The 22721-nt window shown below is 36.1% G+C and overlaps 1 protein-coding gene across 8 annotated transcripts in view; it reads right to left on the reverse strand.

Moving 5' to 3' along the window:
• The window catches only part of TENM2 (teneurin transmembrane protein 2), a 2339501-nt gene that overhangs the window by 2315425 nt on the left and 1355 nt on the right, over nucleotides 1-22721 (reverse strand). The gene's annotated exons all lie outside the window — the stretch shown is intronic.

The raw sequence follows: 22721 nt of genomic DNA on the forward strand, positions 1-22721 counted from the left end.
TCACAACTGCCCCCCTTGGGTGACGGATTGGTGTCATGTATACTGTATGTATGCTGGAATGCAGGTAGGTTCCCTTCTTGCAATACTATGTACAGAATTTTATGGGAAAGGGTTAATTTGAGTATTACCATTTAATATAATCCATTGAAAAGAACATTAATAATTGCTATTTTTTGCAGGTGGATGGATAAACTGCTTTTGGCAAAGTAGGGGAATGAATGCCATGGCTGGAATCGTCAAAACCGACCTACTTTTTACATGATATTGTTGAAATTCTAGATTTCTTGCAGCATATTTTTATGCTGCAGAAATACAGGGCAAATACTCCACGTGTGACTGCACCCTTACACACACATTTAAGAAATGGCATGCGATTCAAGCATTTTAATGGATATTTCTACAAGCATTTTTGGGGGTTCTTTTTGTTTTGGAACATTTCATGCATGCGTTTTTGAAGTCCAAAAGTGAAGATTATGGAAAAAACACCAAAACAAAAGCAATACCTAGAGCATGCTGGTTTTGCAAAAATACAACTGACCCCTAAAATGCTGCAAATTAAAACGCTAGATATGTAGGCATTCTCATATTTTACCGTAGACATTGAAGTAACATCTAAGCTATAAAAAAAAAGCGCAAAAATGCAGAAAACCCCCTTTTGAAAATATGTGTAAATGCTTTGAGTGAATTGAGCCTTAAGGCACTCTATGAATTTCATTTTGTTTTTGTGGTGCTGTCAAAACTACTAGTAAAATCTTTCTTGCAATCTGTATTCCAGTTTTGCAGTGTGGTTGCTTTTTCTCCTTTTTTATGGTGCGGTCCAACATGTCCAACATGCAGGTATTCTAATAGGAAATGAGCATATGGACTCACTAAGTATCATTTCACGGCTTCTTAAGCTAAACACCACAGCCATACAAATCTTGTTCATGTTCTTATAGTTTGCGACAATGTGTCAGTGTAGGTAATAAAATGTGTCATCCTGGATTCCAGGCTATTTTAGCAAGCTTTGAGCCGTATTAGGTATATTTTTATTTTTGGTCTCTAGATGTAAGCAAAAATGTTCCAATTCACTGACGCAGACAAAGATTTTGATGGAGAGGAATTGATACAAATGTATAGTATATTTAGAAAAGAAAAAAGTAGCAGAACTTTTAAATAATGCAATAATCATTTGTTATTTGCATAAACTGGAAAACTTATTTAATACAGTATATTTTTGACATGCTATGTTTTATCTATTCTGCTTCAACAGGGCTAGCAAGAGCTCAAATCGTCATAAAAGAAGTTGGGAAAACGTGTATTGATGCCAACTCTTCTACTATAAAGAACTCTTTGTATGCAATAATTCCGGTAGCAGTACTAATATCATTTTTGGATGCCTTTATAAAGTACCGGTAAAATTCACATAACCCACTGCGGTATGCCATAATGTATTAGGCAATTCGCCTTATTTATCAAAAAGAGTGCTCTTGTCAATAGCAACAAGTAATTTTTTTCTGTAATTCCGTAAACTGCAATGAAAAATTTAGAGTTGGACTGCTATGCGTAAAAAGGCCACTTCCTGATAGATTTGATACTTGAGACCAACTATAAAATTACTGTAATGTGTATTTAGCACAATTTTTTTCTTGCTGTGTATGTGATTCGGCACATTTATATTTACAGAAATAGGAACATCATATTGTTTGTAATTGTTTTCTTTTTACTTTCTATCGTAATTCGCTCTTCTAACCTCGTATTTCACATGAGATATAGTTTTACAAAATCTTCTCAATATGCAACCTAGACACATACTCTTTAAACTAAAAAGCCAAATGGATTATATATCACTATGTAATTTATTACCTCACCTAGTTTTTACAGCAATTTTTCTATTATCTCTACAATGAACTTATATGACGTGTTATTTTTATTTTTTTTAGAAAATTCTAATGCTTACAAATCTGGTTATTTACAACATAAGCTTGCTATTGCAACCAGTTATCTTAACATATATTTATGTTTTATGAATTTAGGTTTTATATTTGTGACTGCACTATGCTTATTAATTAAAATGACAATTATAATAAAAAAAATAGTTCAGTAGGATATTTAATGCTTGATGATTTAATGCACCAAACCACTAGTGCTACACTTGCTGTACAAAATTGACAATATGCATATTGAAAAGAATGAGCATTGCAGGTACTCACAGTGTTTAAAGACTTTAAGGATTAGTTTATAAGATTTATTCCAAATTAATATTGACATAACAAAATTTAAAAAAAGTCCTTTAGTAGTCATTAAAAATATTTTACAGTTACAAGGCCAGAGACGTGTGATGTTTGATAAGATTTCACCTTTAGATTACTGTCATGGTGTAGATTCATATATCTGGAATCTGGATATAACATTATCCTACCTGGCTTGAATAGTAGCAGTTAAAGATGTGTTCACACTTACCCTTGCTTGAATTTGGTTAGGGACTTCAATTTGTCATGAAACAAATTCAATAAATTATTGTGATATGGTAGTAAAACCCCTGACAGACTGTAATTCACATTACAACCACTGGGTGGCTACACATAGCATAGACATCTCGTGACAGAGTATCACAAAACCTTTTTTTTTCTTAACTCGTCACCTCACACGACACATCTCAGGATATGTTGAGAGAAGACAAAAGGTAAGAAAGGACATATCTGTATGTGCATATTTGTGGGGACATCAATGTATTTTGTTCCACATAAGGTCTCTATACTGTAACTTGACTGTACCTGACATTTATTTGAAGGGGACAGGTCATCAGATTCTCTCTTTATGCTTTGACCTGTAACTTCAAGAGATGACATGTAAGTATAGAAGTCAGATTTTAAAAAAAATGTAAAAAAATACCCTTCTAAATCAGTTGACCTAGCTCAACAACAAATTATTTAAATGACAACCCACTTAGTTGATTGCCACAGGAACGTCAGCTAAAGCACCTAGTGATAAACCTTTCGCCAGAGAAAGTTGCGAGTGGCAAAAATCTGTTATTACATGGCGCATTTTTAAATGACTGGGCAGTCGACCCCTCTTTATAACATCCATGTGGCATAATAGGGCAATTATTACATGGTTTGTCCTACAGCCCCATTAACTGTAAATAGAGATGGCAAAATTGAGCCATCAACTTCAGATTAGTACTATATGATAGTCTTGAATTGTAACAGACATTCCTCTACTATATATCCGTTCAAGCTTATTTTATATTCTATTCTGTGAACGTATAATAAATCAGAATATTTCATAATCCGACACTTATTTGGGTCCATTAATGCTGTATTATAGGAATTTTACTGCATTTGCGAAACATTGCAATAATGGAAATTGTGTAACACAAATTGCCATAAAACAGTTAAATGATACACATTTTATATGCAAAAAATAACCGAACATATGAAATAAGTAGCTGTGATATAGACTACTTAATTTTATTTTATTTTTTTACTTGATGATATCTAAGTGTTCTGTTGAATATTATCGTGACAAATTCCTATGTGATCATGATTTTTTTCTGAACTGTAGTAATTGCTTCTCTAATACAATCACGTTAGTGAAAACTTTTACTTGAGAAAAAGCCACCACACATTGGCATCCTGCTGTTGTATTAGAGATGTGTACAAGAAATATAATCACATCAAGGATGATGGTGCACTACTGAGTCCATAACCGATACTGTTCACATAATTGAAATTCCAGCCCATGATATTGAGAGGATGTAGAAACCATTCTCTATATCTTACTGGGATGTGTTACCCATAAATTAGCTTTTAATTACCTTGCTTCTTTTTCACTGACATTTTTACTTTTGTTTAAATTAACACTTACTATGACTAATAGAGTTATCTTTCTGCGTGTGGCTTTCCTTCATACTACTTTACTATTTCTCACACCAGGTTTGTTGAATATAATTCTTAAAATGCTTTATTTAGAATGACCTTGATAAGAGTCATTGTGTTGTTACTGTAAGTTATTTAAATCTATGAACAAAAGTAATATTCTTTCAAGCTAGTGATACAAAAGATTTCAGTTATAGATGGTAAAAACATAGTATGAAGCCTGTATTTTAAGACTTTTGTTTTTCATTATTCCAGTGCCCTTGCACCCGTCATTTTCTGAAGTGATTGATGGCATTACAGAAATAGGTGACACCGAGACAATTACTGAAATAGAACTAAAGTGGATTGAAAGTACAGCATACATGAAAATATTGAAAAAGCCATAATAAGTTGTCTTTTTATATACTATCACACTTAATTTTAAGCATTTTTTACATTTTAGATAAACAAATGATATGATAAAACAATATGCTAATCTAAGGATGCTTTTATAAATCTAATGCAATCTGGGATGTCCATTTTGAAGAAAATATGATCCTATGCTAAATATGCATTTAGAAATAGGACCCATCCCTTTATCAGGTATCACAAACCTCACAATCTAAACAACACCAACAATTTAGAAACATGATACCAAGCCAACGGGAAAGTGTTATCTTGTTAGTACTGTCCTGCCCTTCCTACAACTTACCCCGTCACGCAAAACAAGACATGAATTATTAATTTACATCTACGTTTGTCCATAAAGAACCTGTCTGACAAGATTCTACATTGTCTAGTTCACATATTTACTTGATGATGATGACCATGATGTATTTTTTATTTTTGATATATTTCAATAAAAATAAATTTTAAAAGAAAAGACAAGTCATTATTGCAGTAATACTTGAAGTTTCTGAGCCCTAGTGCAAAATCCCTCCTCTACATGTGCCATTCACTGGTATCACCTTATGAGGCAGAGTGCCCTTTGGGCCCCCTGAGGCAAAAGGACTCAGGTGCGAGTGCTACCTCTGCACCCACTATAGCTATGCCCCTGCATGATTGGCTGATAATGCAACAGCATTATAATAAATGAAACCACATATCAGACTAAAATAAACTTAAATATACTGAAATAAAATTAAATATGTTTAAAACAATACCCTTATACTAAGAATGGAGGAAATGTCTCATGAGCAAAATTTTTGGTGTACTTTAGCTTGTAATCTTTGCGAAAACCTGAGGAAGGGATGGTTCGCAATCTTAAAATGCATTGAATATTTGCAATAAAATCATATATTTAAATTGAACATTTCTGGGTTGCATTTGCTTTATAATAGCACCCACAGATTTGCCGGGTATTTGATGTTCTACTTGTAGTGACTCTATTTTTACTACTAGTAATATGTAGTGTTGTGTCTATGCTATTCTCCTACAAATGGACTGAATGCTTTTGTTATCACACTTGGGGACTGATTGTTTCCTCTAATGCCACTTATTTCAGTGCTATAGTGTACATTTTTCTTTTGTGCTTTGGGGTTTTCTTCACGTGGGGCAAAGATTCAGTTTGCTGCTGCAGCGATGCATTTAAGTATCCAGATGAAGGACTGAGTGGCTTGTTGGATTCCCCACCGACCCACATATTCTGTGACAGCCCCCCTATAGCTATGCCCCTGCTTTGTCAACACAGAAGATCATTTTGTTGATGAAGAAATAATGGCTAACACAACATTGACAGACACTACATAAGGAGCCATAATACCAACATCCGGCCAAAATAAATTAGTTTTACCTTAATCCATGCTCTTCATTGATGAAGCCAGCTATATCCCAAAACGAAAATGTTTGCCCTTGAGCCATGTTATGAAGAAATGAAGGCATTATTATCCCACAGAGTATTTATGTTGTTATAAGCCATTATACTCTAATTCTAACTTGGAATTCAGGAAAGAAATAAGAGTGAAATATCAATTTGTAACACTGGCTTCATCTGAATATTGCTAATTCAGATTACGTGTACGGCCTTTTTACTGTAATTATGTTAGGATTCATTTTTTTAATCTGTGTTTCTTTTTATATTTTGCCAATACACAAAGTGGGTATCGCTAAGCTGTTTTTTTTTTTTTTTTTGCATTTCCATTGTCTGTCTTGTTCTCTGTGATTCTCTTTTAAATGTTTTCAAACACCTCTTTTCTTTGTCCTTGATGATACAAAATCACTTAGACATCTCGACGTTATGTAATGCAAGGATTGTACAATACTACATCCATCTATTTATGCGTTGTAAATATCTTAGGCATATATATTACAAAATGATGGGTTTCTTCAAATATGTGTAAGAAATACATGGGTATTGCTCTAGTTTGTTGCTAACGTGTAATTATCCATAGCGTTGCCCTAACACCCTAACTGCATACATGAGGTTACACAACCATCTGTAAATGTTCTGTGCTGGGTTGTATTATAATTCATTATACAGTAAGATCTTTTGTTACTTTCTAATACCATTATCTTTTGTTTTATCTGTGTCACATGCCAGTACATAAATCTTCTACAGAAATATTCTTGTACCTGCACCCCTATGGGTGCCGGAAAGACCAGTAGGCAATTCATCCCTGCTGTTTATTATATGGTGCAATTTGGGATCCTGCAATGTATTTACTTATATTATATTGCAATGTAGGTAAACATCCTTATTGATAAAGTGTTATTTTATGGTATAGAAGAGAAATTGTCCTGCTTGTTGAGAACATCCTACTGTGTCCATAAGGAATTTCTTTATAATTAGGGCATTAATACTTTTGTTCCTGCTGAAACATGCAGAAACACGTCATATAATGTTCAGAAATAGTGTTATTCCTCATGTACACACATATGACAGCTTATTCTTAAAAGTCACTTGAAAGATTAGGTTAGTATTAAAGGGGCCGTCTCGACACACATTTATATCATATCGACAGGATATGCCATAAATATCTGATAGATTTGGATCCCACCTCTGGGACCTGTACCTATCACAAGAATGGGGGACCTCCAAACCCTTTCCTGTCTGGTTAGGTGGTCATACAAGTAAATGCAAGTTGCGGAAACAGCGTAGCACAATGAGCTCGGCTGTCTCTAGAACCCGACCAAATTCACTGTCAGAATGCAGCGACCACCTCAGTAGGCAGGAACGGGGTCACCTGACCAGAGGTGGGACCCGCATATATCTGACATTTATGGCATATCAGGTCAATCTGCCATAAATGTCTGTCGTGACACAACCTCTTTATGGAGGAGAATTGTCATGGTGTGCGGCATTAACTGCATCCTGGGGAGCGGGACTATACATTATTTTTCCTCTTGTCATTGTTCTCGTTTTAGGATAGACTACATATTAAATTGATTCCTCCGCTTTAATTAAAGGGGTTGTGCGGGGACCAAAAAATAATGCAGTGTACTCACTGCAGTATGAGAGTACACTCACTAATTTACATTCCGGTCCCACATCACGCTGATTCTGAGATTTTCAGAGATTTTATAGCGCTGCTGGGGACCGGAAGTCTAGTTGCACAGCCTTCTTGATAACAGTATGACTCTTTGTCATGTGACCAACCCCATTGTAATCCATGTATAAACAGGAGCAGTAGTACAGTGAGCACATGGAGTACACTGAGGTCGGTAATGTGACTTATCGTAATCAAAGAAGGCTGTGCAACTAGACTTCCGGCCCCCCAGCAACGCTTTAAAAATCTGAAAATCTCAGAATCAGCGCGACGCGGGGCTGGAATGTATATTAGCGAGTGTACTCACATATGCCAGTGAGTACACTGCTAATAATTTTTGGTCCCGGCATAACCCCTTTAAGGTCTTAGATTACTCTCTGTGGTGAGATTATGGTATCAATTTCAGAACGTTATACTGAGTCATCTCCTTGCCAATGGAGACGCATACCTTCTTAATATAATACACCATCAAGTGGCCATAAAGGAGGCCTTAAACTCTTATTTTATGACTGATGACAATAAGGGGGGGTATGACCATGTAGTTTTGCCACAAGGAATTATTCCGTGGTCTTTTTCTAAAATTGTCGCCACATGAGAAAAAGGAAAGGGAGGCTGAAAAGCTCTAGTCACAAATACAAACTCTAGATTGTCTAAATAAGACAAACAACACAAACTAATAAAACATTTGCAGATCTTCATCAGCAACTTCAGTACCTTAAAATTTTCACTCCATTAACTTATAGGAATATGAATTGACTTTATAACCAAGGTTTACAGTAGTAATAATAAAGTTGGAGTATTATTATATGTCTAAAGACCGAAGCTGGAGTTTATTAATCCTCCACAAAAGGGTAAGGTGTTTCATCCCACAGACAGAACAGAGAGATTTTGTTCAGTGGGAAGATCAAGGTTGGATCCAGCACGAAAAAACTACTCTGCGTGTGCCGACACGAGAATCCACGCACGAACATTCAAAATCATAAGATGCAACAAAGGTGAGCTGGAGGTTCCTTTTTCTACCCAGATTTTGTTCAGTATTACGCTTCATTATATATCCTGGAGAACACCTCTACCCCTCAACCCTCTCTTAGACTTCCAGCTCAATTTTCACTGCAGGATTTTTTGTCACCAATCATGGTCTTTTTCCGCTTATGAAATATTGCCTTCTATTAAAACTCTTAAGCCTCACAAGGTGGCCAGTCTTAATGGCCTCCCATGGGTATTACCTGAATTTTAACTAGACAATAATTCCCTATCTATAAAGGTTTTTCACACCAGCAGCAGGAGGCGGAAGGTTCTGCCGGTAAATGTCGGAAGCTAATATACAGTAGCGGCACTGCCTAAATCCAATAAACAACCAAAACAATTTTCTCTATTTATCACTGTTTTAGGCCCCATGCACACGGCCCCATTTAGTTGTAGTGACCGCGGACACCTTTCCGTATCGCTACAGATGGGTGTCCGTGCCATAGAACTGTGACGGGAATTATGGAGCATGTCAGTTTTTTTGTGTTTTACAGGCCGTGCTCCCATACTTTGTATGGGAGCACAGCATGAAAATGTGGGCGGCCGGCCATGCCCTTAATCGCGGGCCGTGTTTACGGGCACGGCCGTGTGCATAAACCTTATGCAAAAGTTTTTAACCTTTATCCTTTCAGGCTGCTTTACTAAAATGTATATTTTTTTCATATTTAAGCCATAGTATTTCACAACATGTTAATCTCACCCCCACCTCATGTGGTGGTTTGTGTGGTTCCTGATTTGTATAGATATTTAAGGGCTGCAGTTTTATCTAGATAGAGTACTAGTAGCAGGAGTCACAGGCCTCATTATGTGTTGATGTTGAGAGATCATACATAGCTAATGCTGATCTTAGCTTGTTTTAGGGGCAGTATTATTACAACTACTACAGTACTGTATGCCGACAGTGGATTATATTTTGGCTATTTATTCTAAAGCCTGACACTGATGTAATATTTTTCAACTCCCAATAGCACATTGTCACATATCACTTGAAATCTGGACACTTAGATTTGCGATAGACTATATTTCTGATTTATCCGATAGTGAGATGTTTCACGCATTTTGGATCACAACCATATTTCACCACAGCATTTCTATAAATATTTACAACTTAGGCACTTGGTGCTCAGATGTTCATCACCATCTTTACACACATATCAACTTCAAATCACACTACAAAGTTTTTAAGCATTTAGAATACTTATGCTGTCCGCTTATCTGATGGCCTGGAAATACCTGGCTTGTATCTACTGCCCAACTGACTAAAACATAAAATGTTTGGATCACCTGGAGACTCTTAAGAAAATCCACATTAAATGGTATCTCACACCTGTAAAATCCATCATTGGCACCAGAAAATTTGCCCTTGTGTTGGCAACAACTTGGGGAAAGAGGAATCATACTGCATCTGTGATGGTCATGTAAAGTTGTACATCCAGACCCTGCATTAACCCTACTGAATCCAGATGCATAACCAATCCCTTGTATGAATTGATACCCAGTTTCACATGTTTTTATTGCGGCTAGATGGTGTGTGTAAATCTACAATATCCCTTAATTTGGAAGATGTTTCTCCTTGTGTGCCATTGGAATATGAACTGGAATATGTCATGATGCATAACCATATGATTCAATGTATGCACAATTGGCAGCAGTCGATTTATTAAATTATTTTTTTTGTATTTCGTTTTTTCAGGTTATTTTTTGTATGTTTTATCAAAACAGTTTAGACATTATAATAGCCTAAATAAATTGAGGGAAAAAAATATTTGAGTACTGCCTATACCACCTGGAAAGCTGGCACAAAATATATGTCTCTTGAACTGAGCTGTATCCTAGCCTTGTGCACGGAGCCTTCAATAAGAAAAACATTAAATAGCAATCAATACTAATTATAGCAATATAACTATTGCAGTGCGTATTCCACTATCAAAAGGAAAAGATTGAAGATATACAGTATGACACTTACAGCCATCCCAAAGAGCAATAACATTGTTTAGAAAACTTTTACAACTGTAAGGCAGCACAAATCCTACGATATCACTATCAGCAAAAAGTTTATTCTTCTTTAACACACTCAAAATTTATGATTCCTTGAACAAACTCGTTTGATATAATTGTAAACCCTTTAAAATCTCTTCAGAAATTGCTTTTCACTTGCTTTATAATTGCAGCAAATGCATCTTGCCAGAAATGTGTAACAGATTGTAGATCGTTACTATGCCACATTCACTATTCTGCTGATAAATGCACTTGACTTAGTATTTTTATGTTTGTTATTGTATATAATAAAACACAGCAATGAAAGAAGTGAAACTCTTGCAAGTTAATACAAAGAAAAATTGTCACATCCACTGATTTCCAGTTCCTCCTACATTAGTGAGTGAGTGGATTTTAGGGGAAAAAAAAATGTGATTTGGTTCTTTGCCTTGATTAACATTTTTTCCATATATCATCAGCTACCAGTTACAGTAGATTAGCAACATACTCTAATAAACACATAGGAAAACTATTAATTACCATTTGACCCCCTCTGTCAATCTGTTTTACCACAAGTGCCCATTAAACGGCTATTAAATTTCTTTCTCCTACACAAAGTCCTAATCATCATTTAAGAGTATTTTTTTCCTGACAACAGTCCAAAAGTGCAACTACTGCCTTTATAAGGAACAGAAGAGCTGAATAAAACAAATTTGAATGTGGGCTAGATAATTAGGGAAAATTAGTTGGTCATCAGTCCAATCAATTCTTAAGGATTGCAGTAAATCAGTTTCTCTATGTGTTTGGAAATGAAATCATACTAATTATTTATTTTATGGTCCCAGATAAATCTTTTCTGTGCAGCAGTGAAAGCATTCAAAAGACACCAAGGTTTAACAATATGTATAACGTAAAGTGTCAAAATATTTTCTCACTATTATTGTCATCTGTTTTATTTTCATCTGAAGTTAAATTTTACTGAGATTTGGCATATGCCATTTAAAATACACAGCGGTGTCTCAACATCATATGATATACTGCCACTTTGATAATAACTACAAATGATTACAAAGACGTAGTTTGACATCATATGTTGAGGTGCATTTGTCAGAAATTTTAATAGCCTGTGGGAGATCTCAACAAAACTGTGAATGGTTGTATGCGGTTATAAAAACATGGCTACTTTATTCCAGCAACAACACCACCCTAGTCCATGGGCTGTGTCTGGTACTTCAGTACAGCCTCATTTGCATGAATGGAGTTGAACTACAATTCTAGACATACCATATGGACAAGAGAGACATGGAAGAAAACTGTCTCATACAAACCTTTTCATTTAGCTTGGAGCCACACACATAATAGTAGCACATCAGTAGTATTAGAAATGTACCATGACCACTGCAGTGCCTAGAAATACATTGAATTGTATGTTTGTGCTATTTTGATGATATTTGCATGCAACAGTTCCTTTATAAATGTATCAATAAAAAAACATGTCCTAAAAAATGTGCATGCCAGATTCCCTAGAGTTGCTATTAAAGCTGATATGGTGCGCGAATTAAGGGTTGTGATATGTGTTACACTAAAATTTGTGCCGTTGAACAAGAAAAAGTGTGTGTCTTATTCTTTTAATGACTCATTTAAGTATAAATTGTTCTTTGCTATCTGCAAAATATCTTGTAATAATTGAGTGAATCTTGAATCTTGATTACAGATGATTAAATGGGATCTATGATGTATTTTCACGACATATAACTATGGAGGCTGAAATACGGACCCAAATTTTTACACATTGTTTTATGTTTAAACTTGAACTTTGGGACTTAATGTGTTACTCAACATACAATGAATCATATTAAAAGTATAAGAATGTAAAACAGTACCCGACGTCATCAATTTGGAATATCTGACAAAATGAAAATAAAGAATTACAATAAAAATGTGTTATTTGTGTTTAGAAATTATTCTTACACTAGTGCTATGAAATTGCTTTAGCAAAACCAGTGTGCCAGATTGTCACTCTCAGGGTAAGGGCCCTTTTACACGGCCTGATATGGGCCATTAAAACGAGCACCGTTCAACAAGACAGCCCATTACAGGGATCAGTAATCGGTAATGTATAGGGATGAGCTATCAATGCTACGATTGTTCATCCCCATACATTTCCACCATGTTGGCAGTACATCTCCCTGTTTACACAGGGAGATGTGCTGCTGACTAGCAACATTTATACTGGCCGCATAAGCGAGCAGATCAAACGATGAATGAGCGTTTGCTCGCTTATCGGCTGATCGTTGCCCTGTTTAAATGGGGGCAGAGATCGAGAATGAGCATTCATATCAATACTGGTTTGCCTGATCTTTGGCCCGTATAAAAGGACCTTAACTAAACTTTAAAAAAATGTTTGACATGTCATAGTGACATGTCAGAAGTTTTGATCGGTGGGGTCCGAGCACTTAGACCCCCACCGATCGCTAAGACAAAGTGGCAGAAGCCTCAGGTGAGTGCTGTGCCGTTTAGTTTCTGATAGATTTTCCTTTGAAAGCTGCGTGAGCGATGTACGGACACATAGACTTTCTACTGAGCCTGTACACTGCACCGAGGAAAGGCAGTCGGAAAAGAAGCGACACAGCGCTCACCCGAACCCTGCTGCCTCCTTGTTTTAGCGATCGTTTCATTGCTCGAACCCCCACCGATCCAAACTTCTGACATGTCACTATGACATGTCAATTTTAAAAAAAAAATTTAGTTACACTTTAAAATGGAAACAAAAAGCTTCCATACCTTCACTTTATTATTGTGCTAGGCACAATTATGGAGTGAAGGTATCTGTGGCTGCAATGCCTCTAAGTGAGCTTAGCAACTGATGCAAATGCAATGCAAAAGTGTCATAATCTATTCCAGGCTTGAATTGAATCTAGCCCAGGATGACAAAACCTGATAAACTGCTGCTGATTGGAAACTGGGATGCCAAGTTAGGAATGGAGAAAGAAGGAAATACAGTAGACAACACAGGGTACAGTAAAATGAAGCAGAATAACTATATCAATATGGGGTAATATAAAAATCTTTTCATTAACATACATTGTTAAAGTAAACAAAGCAATGTCATTACACCTAGTCATTGCCTGGCAGCACTCCAACACCGAAATTGCCCACATTCTCTGTTCCAAGCAATACAATATCTTAATCTAATTAATCTAATCCCACTTTGTCGGAGAAAGATTGTGCAATAGATTACAAATTTACAGTGTGGTCAAATCAAATAAAGTTAAAAAGTTAAACAAAGCATTACATTTCCAGTTGAAGGACATACCCACTTCCCATAGAAAGCATCATGTCGTGACTATTGATGGTACACCTAACTAAATGGAGTCTTAAATCACAAAAATATATGGGAGGTGCAAAGAAACGGAAAGTTCAATTCAGATCTATCTTTTATGCCATACATTCACTCCATTTCCAAATCCTGTCATCTTCAACTAAAAAACAACCCTGTCGCAATCACAATCTCATCATTGACGCCACTGAAACACTAATCGAAGTCTGAGTCATTTCATGCCCTGACTGCTATAATTTTCTGAAAGAATCCATGTCATTTTTTTCTTTCTAATGGGTAAACTGACATCTCCTAGTTGTTTAGTATACTGTTTACACTGTTTACTGTTTTAGCGTTAAATTGAAAGCGCTTTTACTAGTCTACAAACCTTACACAATGGTTTAACTTTCTACATTTCACCCCCCCCCCGCCCCTATCTATTTAACCAATGACATATGAATTGAATCCTTCTTTATCCCAAACTGTCATTTTCCGTTCTTCACTGCAGTACTTCACCCATGCTGCACCCCTAATATGTCATGCTTTGCCTTGGACCATTAGACATTCTCCTGGCATCTTCTTAGTTGTGAAGAGGCTTACATTACCCAATTGCATTACAGTTTCCACCTCAATCCATGTTCCACCTGATTAAGTTATCCAGAACTCTATAGGAAAAGCTCTCACTTCACTTTGTACATCTCAATGAACTGTATTTGTTTGTTTGCATAGATATTGGCAGGATGACAGGTTCATGCAACTTTATTTATATTTTTCCATTTTTACCCACAAAATCGGTACCCCGATTCTCTTGTGCCTCTTTTCTCATTTCCTTTGGATTGTAAATTCTAGCAGACAGAGTCCCTATGACTTTATCTTATTTTCAATAAATGGTCATTTCTTATAAATTTACTGCAACTCCTTATTGAAAGTTGTTGTTGAATGTGTTGAAGCAATAGGAATAAAGGTTCCTGTTCTTTTCTTCTTCCTATTATTATTATTGTTATTATTATTATTGTTGTTGTTTTTATTATTATTATTATTTTTATTGAGCTTATAATTCTCAAATACTTTTTAATCAACCATACAAAAAGGGTACCAAAGACGTGAAGTTATGGATTAGCTCCTTTTATTTACAATGCGGCTAAACTGTGAGCTGATCCGCTGTCCACTTCATGGCAGACAGTATCAGCTGTGGATTTCAGTCACAGATTTTCTGAAAAATCACCTGTACCCATTTTCTAAAAAGTGACATGTGAACATAGCCTAAAACTAATAGTAGAGTTATTCAGTGCAGTCGTTTCTACAAAACAGAATCTACATATTGTCATTTCTTACACAAATGATACGATGAATGGCTGCCCTAGGGGGATCAGACACAATGGAGTTTTTCTGCCACAAACGTAATCGCAAATCTACTATAAAATTTGCAAGTGTCACATATGGATATTGCTGCAGATTTTGCTGCAGATTTTCATTGCAAATGGTGAAATCTGATGATATTGATGATGATGATGATGATAATGACGGCGAAGTGTAATACATCTAGCTTGTCTTGAAATCTAGAAAGATGTGTCCTCACTATCCTAATCAGTTAAAAATGAACTTAATTTAAAAAAAAAAAAAAAAAAGTTAAGGCCACCTGCACCAATGAACCTATATAGAATGAGGTATAGTCAAAGATTAATACTGTGTTTTTACGTGAACATAACATCAAGGTACCTAAACAAAAGACAATATATGTATATATTTGGGGGCTGCTAATAGAGGGAGGCAACCCGTTCGCCAGTCCCGATAACAACTTTAACAGTATATAAAAAATACGATAAAAAACACGATTGCGCTCCTATATACTCCTATATACATCTCAATAATAGTAATATTAAATTAAAATCAAATATAATAAACTGCAAATGATCTCTGTATCAGATCAAATATTAAAACTAATGCTCCTATCATGTGAGCAACCAAGTATATGAGCTATGTATACATCACACATCGTGGATGGTAGGATTCACAAATAAGAAACAACTTAAATGGCAATAGGGTTCAATAGTAGACATAACCAGACCGACATTGTGTCCTGTCCGCTTGTGAGTAAATCTCAATAACTAGAATTCTTTCCCATCAGTTGCGTTCAGAGCAGGTGATCCTGTATGGAGATTTCTATCCAGAAAGTGTCGAATAGACTATTAAAAAATAATTGCACTGTACTTGGAGTAGTGCATACGCTTCAGCTGGTAGCATTCCACATGTATAGTGGTAGTGAGGCTTTGCTTCATGACGTCATAAAGCAAAGTTATAGTGTCCAACATAGGACATAGCATCCAGCATATGACCTGTTTCGGAAAATAAAATGGTTTCCTTCATCAGGGATCCCTGATGAAGGAAACCATTTTGTTTGCCGAAATGTGTCGGATACCACTATACATGTGGAATGCTAGTGGCCTGAGCCTATCCGCAACTCCAAGCATAGTGCAATTATTTTTTCATGGTCTATTCCATTTGATGACATTTTCTGGAGAGAATTTTCTATACAGGATTACCTGATCTGAACAGTAACCGATGAAAAAGGATTCTTGTTATTGAGACTCACTGAGAAGAATAATCACTGCCAAAAGTCAAATGTAGCACTCATGTTAACTCAATAAATAAGGAACATGATGATAATGATGACAACAGTGTAATAGTCTATGTCCAACTTGTGTATGTATTAGGCTTCGTTCACATTTGCGTCAGAGCTCCATTCAGGCGTTGCGTCTGAGCTTTCCGTCAGGGGGAACTCATGAACAGAATACAAACTAAAACAAATGGAAACCATAGGTTTCCGTTTGCATTACCATTGCTTTCAATGGTGACGGATACAGTGCAAATGGTTTCCGTTTGTCTCCGTTGTGCAAGGGTTCCGTCGTTTTGACGGAAGCAATATCGTAGTCGACTAAGGTATTGCTTCTGTTTGTTTCAGTCAGGGTTCCGTTCATGGGTTCCACTGACAGAAAGTTTCGACGGAATGTCTGAACGGAGCCCTGACGCAGATGTGAACAAAGCCTAAATTGATAAAATATTAATATGCCTTGAATGAAAACATAACAAAATCCACTGTAAAAATCTGTGCTAAATACACAACATAATAGGCATGCTGCAGATTATTGATTTGTGCTGAAAAGAACAGATGTTTGTGCCTCACTATACACTTTCAAAAATGAAGAAGGTGTGGCTTCTTGAAAAGAGGCTTAAAATGCATTGACATACACCAAAATTTTGGCACAAAAAACTGGCATAAACTACGTCAAACAAGAGGTGGTGTAAGGAGGAGAAAAGTGTCTAGCAAGTCTAGATAGATGCACAAAATTTATCATACAGCGTGCACCATTGTGATAAATGTGGCACATCTTCTGACTGCCTGGTCTAAGTTTGTCTAAAGGTTAGATACAGGGACATATCTAAAGGCTCATGGTCCTCGATGCAAAAGTTCTTATTGCCCCCCCCCAGCAAACTTCTCATGGCCGACAGCCCGCAGCTTTCAGTTGCATCGCTGGGTCTCCTAAGTGACCTAACAATGCAGCACTAGCAGCCAGGGGCGTCACTTAGGTCTTAAAATGTCATGGGGAATAGCCTTAATACATATGTCGTCCCCCCCCCCCCCAAGAAAATGTGTGTGTGTGTGTGTATGGGAGACAGCATATCTATAGCACTCTGACCCCAAAAACTATGGATAGGATTAGATACAGTGGCTCAGCAGACAGTATCACACATGATTGCATTAGATATAGGGCCCAGTTCGCTGATATTGCGTCTCCAGCGCTGGACCCAGGAAAGGTAAGAATAATAATTATTTTGCTTCTTTATGTGTTACTAATTATTTTTGTGTGTTTGTATTTTTTTACAGGTTTGGTCATTGGATTACGTCAGATTCGAGGATTACTTCAATGACAGCGTTTTTTTTATTCTCAATAAAATGGTTAATGAGGGTTGTGTGGGTATTTTTATTTCAATAAAATATTTTTTCTATGTCCTTTTATTGTATTTTTTTTAAAACTTTATTATTACCACCTTAGTAATAGCTGCTGGCTGATTGACAGTGTCCATTACTAAGGCGGGTCTTAATGTTATGCCGGTACAGAGAATAACACTAACCCCCATTATTATTCCGGTACCGACTGCCACCAGGGGTACTGGGAAGAGCTGGGTACGAACCAGTGCATGACCATCTGTAGTGATGGTCAGGCACTGGGGCGGCCGCAGGCTGGTAGTATTAGTCCCTTCCCACCCTGCTAATGCTAGGCTGCTGCTGTTGTGCTGTATCTGGCTTGTTATGAAAATTGGAGGGGGCCCCACATCGTTCTTTCCAATTTTTTGTATTTTTTTTTAAATGACGTGGGTTTTTCATAACCAGCCAGACACAATAAAGCAGCAGCAGGCTAGCATTACGAGGGGGGGGGGGGCATTTTTATAGCCTTTCCCAGCCTGATACCAGCCCGCGGCCGCCCCAGTATCCGACCATCACTACAGATGGTCAAGTACTGGATCGTACCCGGCTCTTCCCGGCACCCCTGGTGGCTGTGGGTACCAGGGTAACAATGGGGGTTAGTGTTAGCCTCTGCAACAGGTAACACTAAGCCCTGCCTTAGTAAAGGATGCTGTCAATCAGCTGGCGGCTATTACTAAGACGGTAGTAAGAAAGTTTAAAAAAACACAGACATAGAAAAAATATTTTATTCAAATAAAAAAAAAACACACAACCCTCATTAACCATTTTATTGATAATCAAAAAAGCCGTCATCGAAGTAGTCCTCGAATCCAACGTAGTCCAACGACCGAATATGTAAAAAAACACAAACATAAAAAAACGATTAGTAACACATGTGGTAGGCTTAGATACAGGGCCCATGAATGATACTGTCTGTTGGACCCTGTATCTAAGCCTACCACAAGGTAGGCTTAGATACAGGGTCCAGCAGACAGTAATCTTTTACAGTATAAGATTACTGTCTACTGGAGCCTTGTAGCTAAGCCTACCACGTGGTAGGCTTAGACACAGGGTCCAACAGACAGTATAACATATGGGCCCTGTATCTAAGTTTACCATGTGGTTATGTAAGATGCTTAGATACAGGGCCCCAGCAGTCAGTAATCTTATACAGTATAAGATTACGGTCTGCTGGGGCCCTGTATATATGCCTACCGTGTGGTAGGCTTATATACAGGGCCCATAAGACAGGATCACACATGGGCCCTGTATCTAAGCCTACCATGTGATTGGCTTAGATACAGGGCCCAGCAGACAGCATCACACAATCTGTGACACTGTCTTATGGGCCCTCTAAGCCTGCTACATCGTAGGCTTTAAGGGGTTGTCCAGTCACTAAACATTGATGGCCTATCCTCAGGTGTCCTTTTGGTGTCAGTGGTGTTTTTTTTTTTTAAACGTATCATGCTAAAGTTATGGCATTCTTGAAATGGGAGCTCACACATAATAAGACTGTAAGTAGTTCTCAAGAGGTATGTTACCTATACAAAACAATGTGTGGTGCGCGTGCATGGTTCAGAAAGTAAAACACTTTTTTGCTAGCAGCACAAAACTATAATTACAATAATACTGATACTCATAATATAAGGAATAAAGACATACAGATGTGTTCATCTTTACATTTTCTTGAAGTTATACAATTTATCATAATACCAATTCAAAACACCATCCAGCAGAAAAAAACCAAAACGTTAACATACAGGTTTTGTTACATAGGAGTCTATGGGCAGCGGATGGCCAACAAATAGCATACGTCTATGTTTTTTTTAACATGCGAGTCTATAGGTGATGGATGGCGTCCGTCAGAGGAATATGTTTTTTTAAAAGGTTTTTTTAACATATCGCGTGGAACATCTCTGGATATGTTGTGTTTAAAGATAAGTTAAGGAAGGCACATCTCTAATAAAAGAAATTAGACATATCGCACTGCCAAAGTTTCACAAATCTGCATATGCATAAGCATTTTCTGTTTACAGACATATTTAGTTATAACATCACATAACATATTTCATATATAAAGAATATGGTGATTCCCTACATACCCCATAGAGTCGAGAGTCATGTTATTACATTTTAAAAGACTTCACAGAGCTATACTGAAGTACACTAGCAGAAAGTAGATCTGATCTTGAATTCATTAGGTACATCAACTAACCCCTAATGTATTTTTCTATATGGGGTAAACACATCTAAGATGCAGTTGTCCGAAATCGACACATCATAAAATATAAAGTATGTAATGCCTTAATAAACTATAGTGGACATATTTTACCAATAGAGCAAATATTATTTCAACAAAAAACATTTTTTCATAACAACCTACAGTATACTGGTGGATCAAGGAGACCAAACACAAGCCATCTAACACAACATCAATTTTAAAAAAAATGCCACAAAGATTTATTACATGTATTTAAATTGGTTTCCAGTAAAAAAAATAAAGCATAAATAAATATCTCCTGGGCTACAAAAAAAAACCTGCAATGTTACAGCTGTAAAAATATTATGCAAAAATAGCGGAATAAGAAACACCCTTCATGTTTTACCATGTGATAGCCAGGGCCTTATACATAGTTGCAAAGTTCAGCTCACTATATCTTTGCTGTCTTACAAAAGCACCAACAGGAAAAACATCTTCAAAGCAGAGAATATTCTCATGAATACTTTCCTTCTAATGTAAAGTATCAGAATTTTATATTTCATACACCATCAAATCAAAGAGCCTTGAACATATCTACAATTGGCCATAATTCATTCACTTCAGAGTAGCAGTGACTTTATGCTAGCTCCCTTCCCAAATAGGAGTCTGTATAATAAAATGTTTAATTACGACAAGCAAAGCAAGATATTGTGATTCTGTTTTAGGCTTCATTCACATTTGCGTCGGGACTCCGGTCAGGCTTTCCATTGGACCTTTCCGTCAGGGGAACCCGTGAACGGAATCCAAACTGAAACAAACGAAACCATAGGTTTCCGATTGCATCACCATTGATTTCAATGGTGACGGATCCGGTGCAAATAGTTTCTGTTTGTCACCGCTGTGTAAGGGTTCCGTTTTTTTGACGGAATAAATAGCACAGTATGGTATTGATTCCGTCAAAATAACGGAACCCTTACACAACGGTGACAAACAGAAACTATTTGCACTGGATCCATCACCATTAAAATCAGTGGTGATGCAAACGGAATCCTATGTTTTCCATTTGTTTCAGTTTGGATTCCGTTCATGGGTTGCCCTGATGCAAAGGTCCGACGGAAAGCCTGAACGGAGTCCCGACGCAGATGTGAACGAAGCCTTATTACATTTATTCTTAAATAGATTTATCAATAAGATTTAGCCAAGTTAAAGTGTAAAGTATGAAACCAAGAAAGAACATTAAACTATAAAGCAGCCATTGACTATCACTACAGTCAGGCATAGCAACAAAAGTTGGGAAGAAACTTCTGGGTCCTCCAAACATTTCCGCATTTTTTTTCTTCTGAAGTATTGTAAATACAATGACATTGAAACTGTATGATTTATTCTTAGATTGTACTAAAAGAATGCACATTTAATAGGGATTACAGTTAAGCTCTAAATAGAACGCTGAAAGAAAACCGAAAAACCAAAATATTTCATTTGTTTGGGTGGATTGTAGGAACTGTTTGCCTCAATCAATAACATCTTAGTTAACAGAATTTTTACAACTGTAAACAGAATCGATTTGTTTTTAACAGCATCAACTTGTCATTATCTATTGATTATTTTATCCTACCTGCAGCAAAGTGTTATACAGTTAAACTGGCTGTCATTGGGTTGTTGTCCTAATGAATTAATACATGGGAGTTTTACTACTTTTTCAAATGTGTATATATATCTATCTATATCTATCTATCTATCTATCTATCTATCTATCTATCTATCTATCTATCTATCTATCTATCTATCTATCTCATATCTATCTATCTATCTATCTATCTATCTATCTATCTATCTATCTATCTATCTATCTCATATCTATCTATCTATCTATCTATCTATCTATCTATCTATCTATCTATCTATCTATCTATCTATCTATCTATCTATCTATCTGTCTATCTATCTATCTATCTATCTAATATCTATCTATCTGTCTATCTATCTATCTATCTATCTATCTATCTATCTATCTATCTATCTATCATCTATCTAATATCTATCTATCTATCTATCTATCTATCTATCTATCTATCTATCTATCTATCTATCTATCTATCTATCTATCTATCTATCTATCTATCTATCTCATGTCTATCTATCTATCTATCTATCTATCTATCTATCTATCTATCTATCTATCTATCTATCTATCTATCTATCTATCTCATGTCTATCTATCTATCTATCTATCTATCTATCTATCTATCTATCTATCTATCTATCTATCTATCTATCTATCTATCTGTCTATCTATCTGTCTATCTATCTATCTATCTATCTATCTATCTATCTATCTATCTATCTATCTATCTATCTATCTAATATCTATCTATCTATCTATCTGTCTATCTATCTATCTATCTATCTATCTATCTATCTATCTATCTATCTATCTATCTATCTATCTATCATCTATCTAATATCTATCTATCTATCTATCTATCTATCTATCTATCTATCTATCTATCTATCTATCTATCTATCTATCTATCTATCTATCTATCTGTCTATCTATCTATCTATCTATCTATCTATCTATCTATCTATCTATCTATCTATCTATCTATCTATCTATCTATCTATCTATCTATCATCTATCTATATATATATATATATATACACAAAAACTTTATCCTACATTGAAGAGTTTCTAACTTTATTAACCCTTAAAGGCCAATTAGACAAATTACTTAAACCTAATACAATTCTCAGAAACCTTAAGCAATACATCAACACATTGTTCTTCTCCACATTCCAAGCCTTGAATGTATTACAATTTAGCAGCTCAGTCATAATGGACATGAGGGTATGAGATGCACTAAAGCACTTATATATTTATTATCATTTCCAAACAGTAATGTGTCCA

Source organism: Rhinoderma darwinii, chromosome 3 (genome assembly GCF_050947455.1).
Source record: "Rhinoderma darwinii isolate aRhiDar2 chromosome 3, aRhiDar2.hap1, whole genome shotgun sequence".
In the NCBI taxonomy this organism is placed as follows: Eukaryota; Metazoa; Chordata; class Amphibia; order Anura; family Rhinodermatidae; genus Rhinoderma; species Rhinoderma darwinii.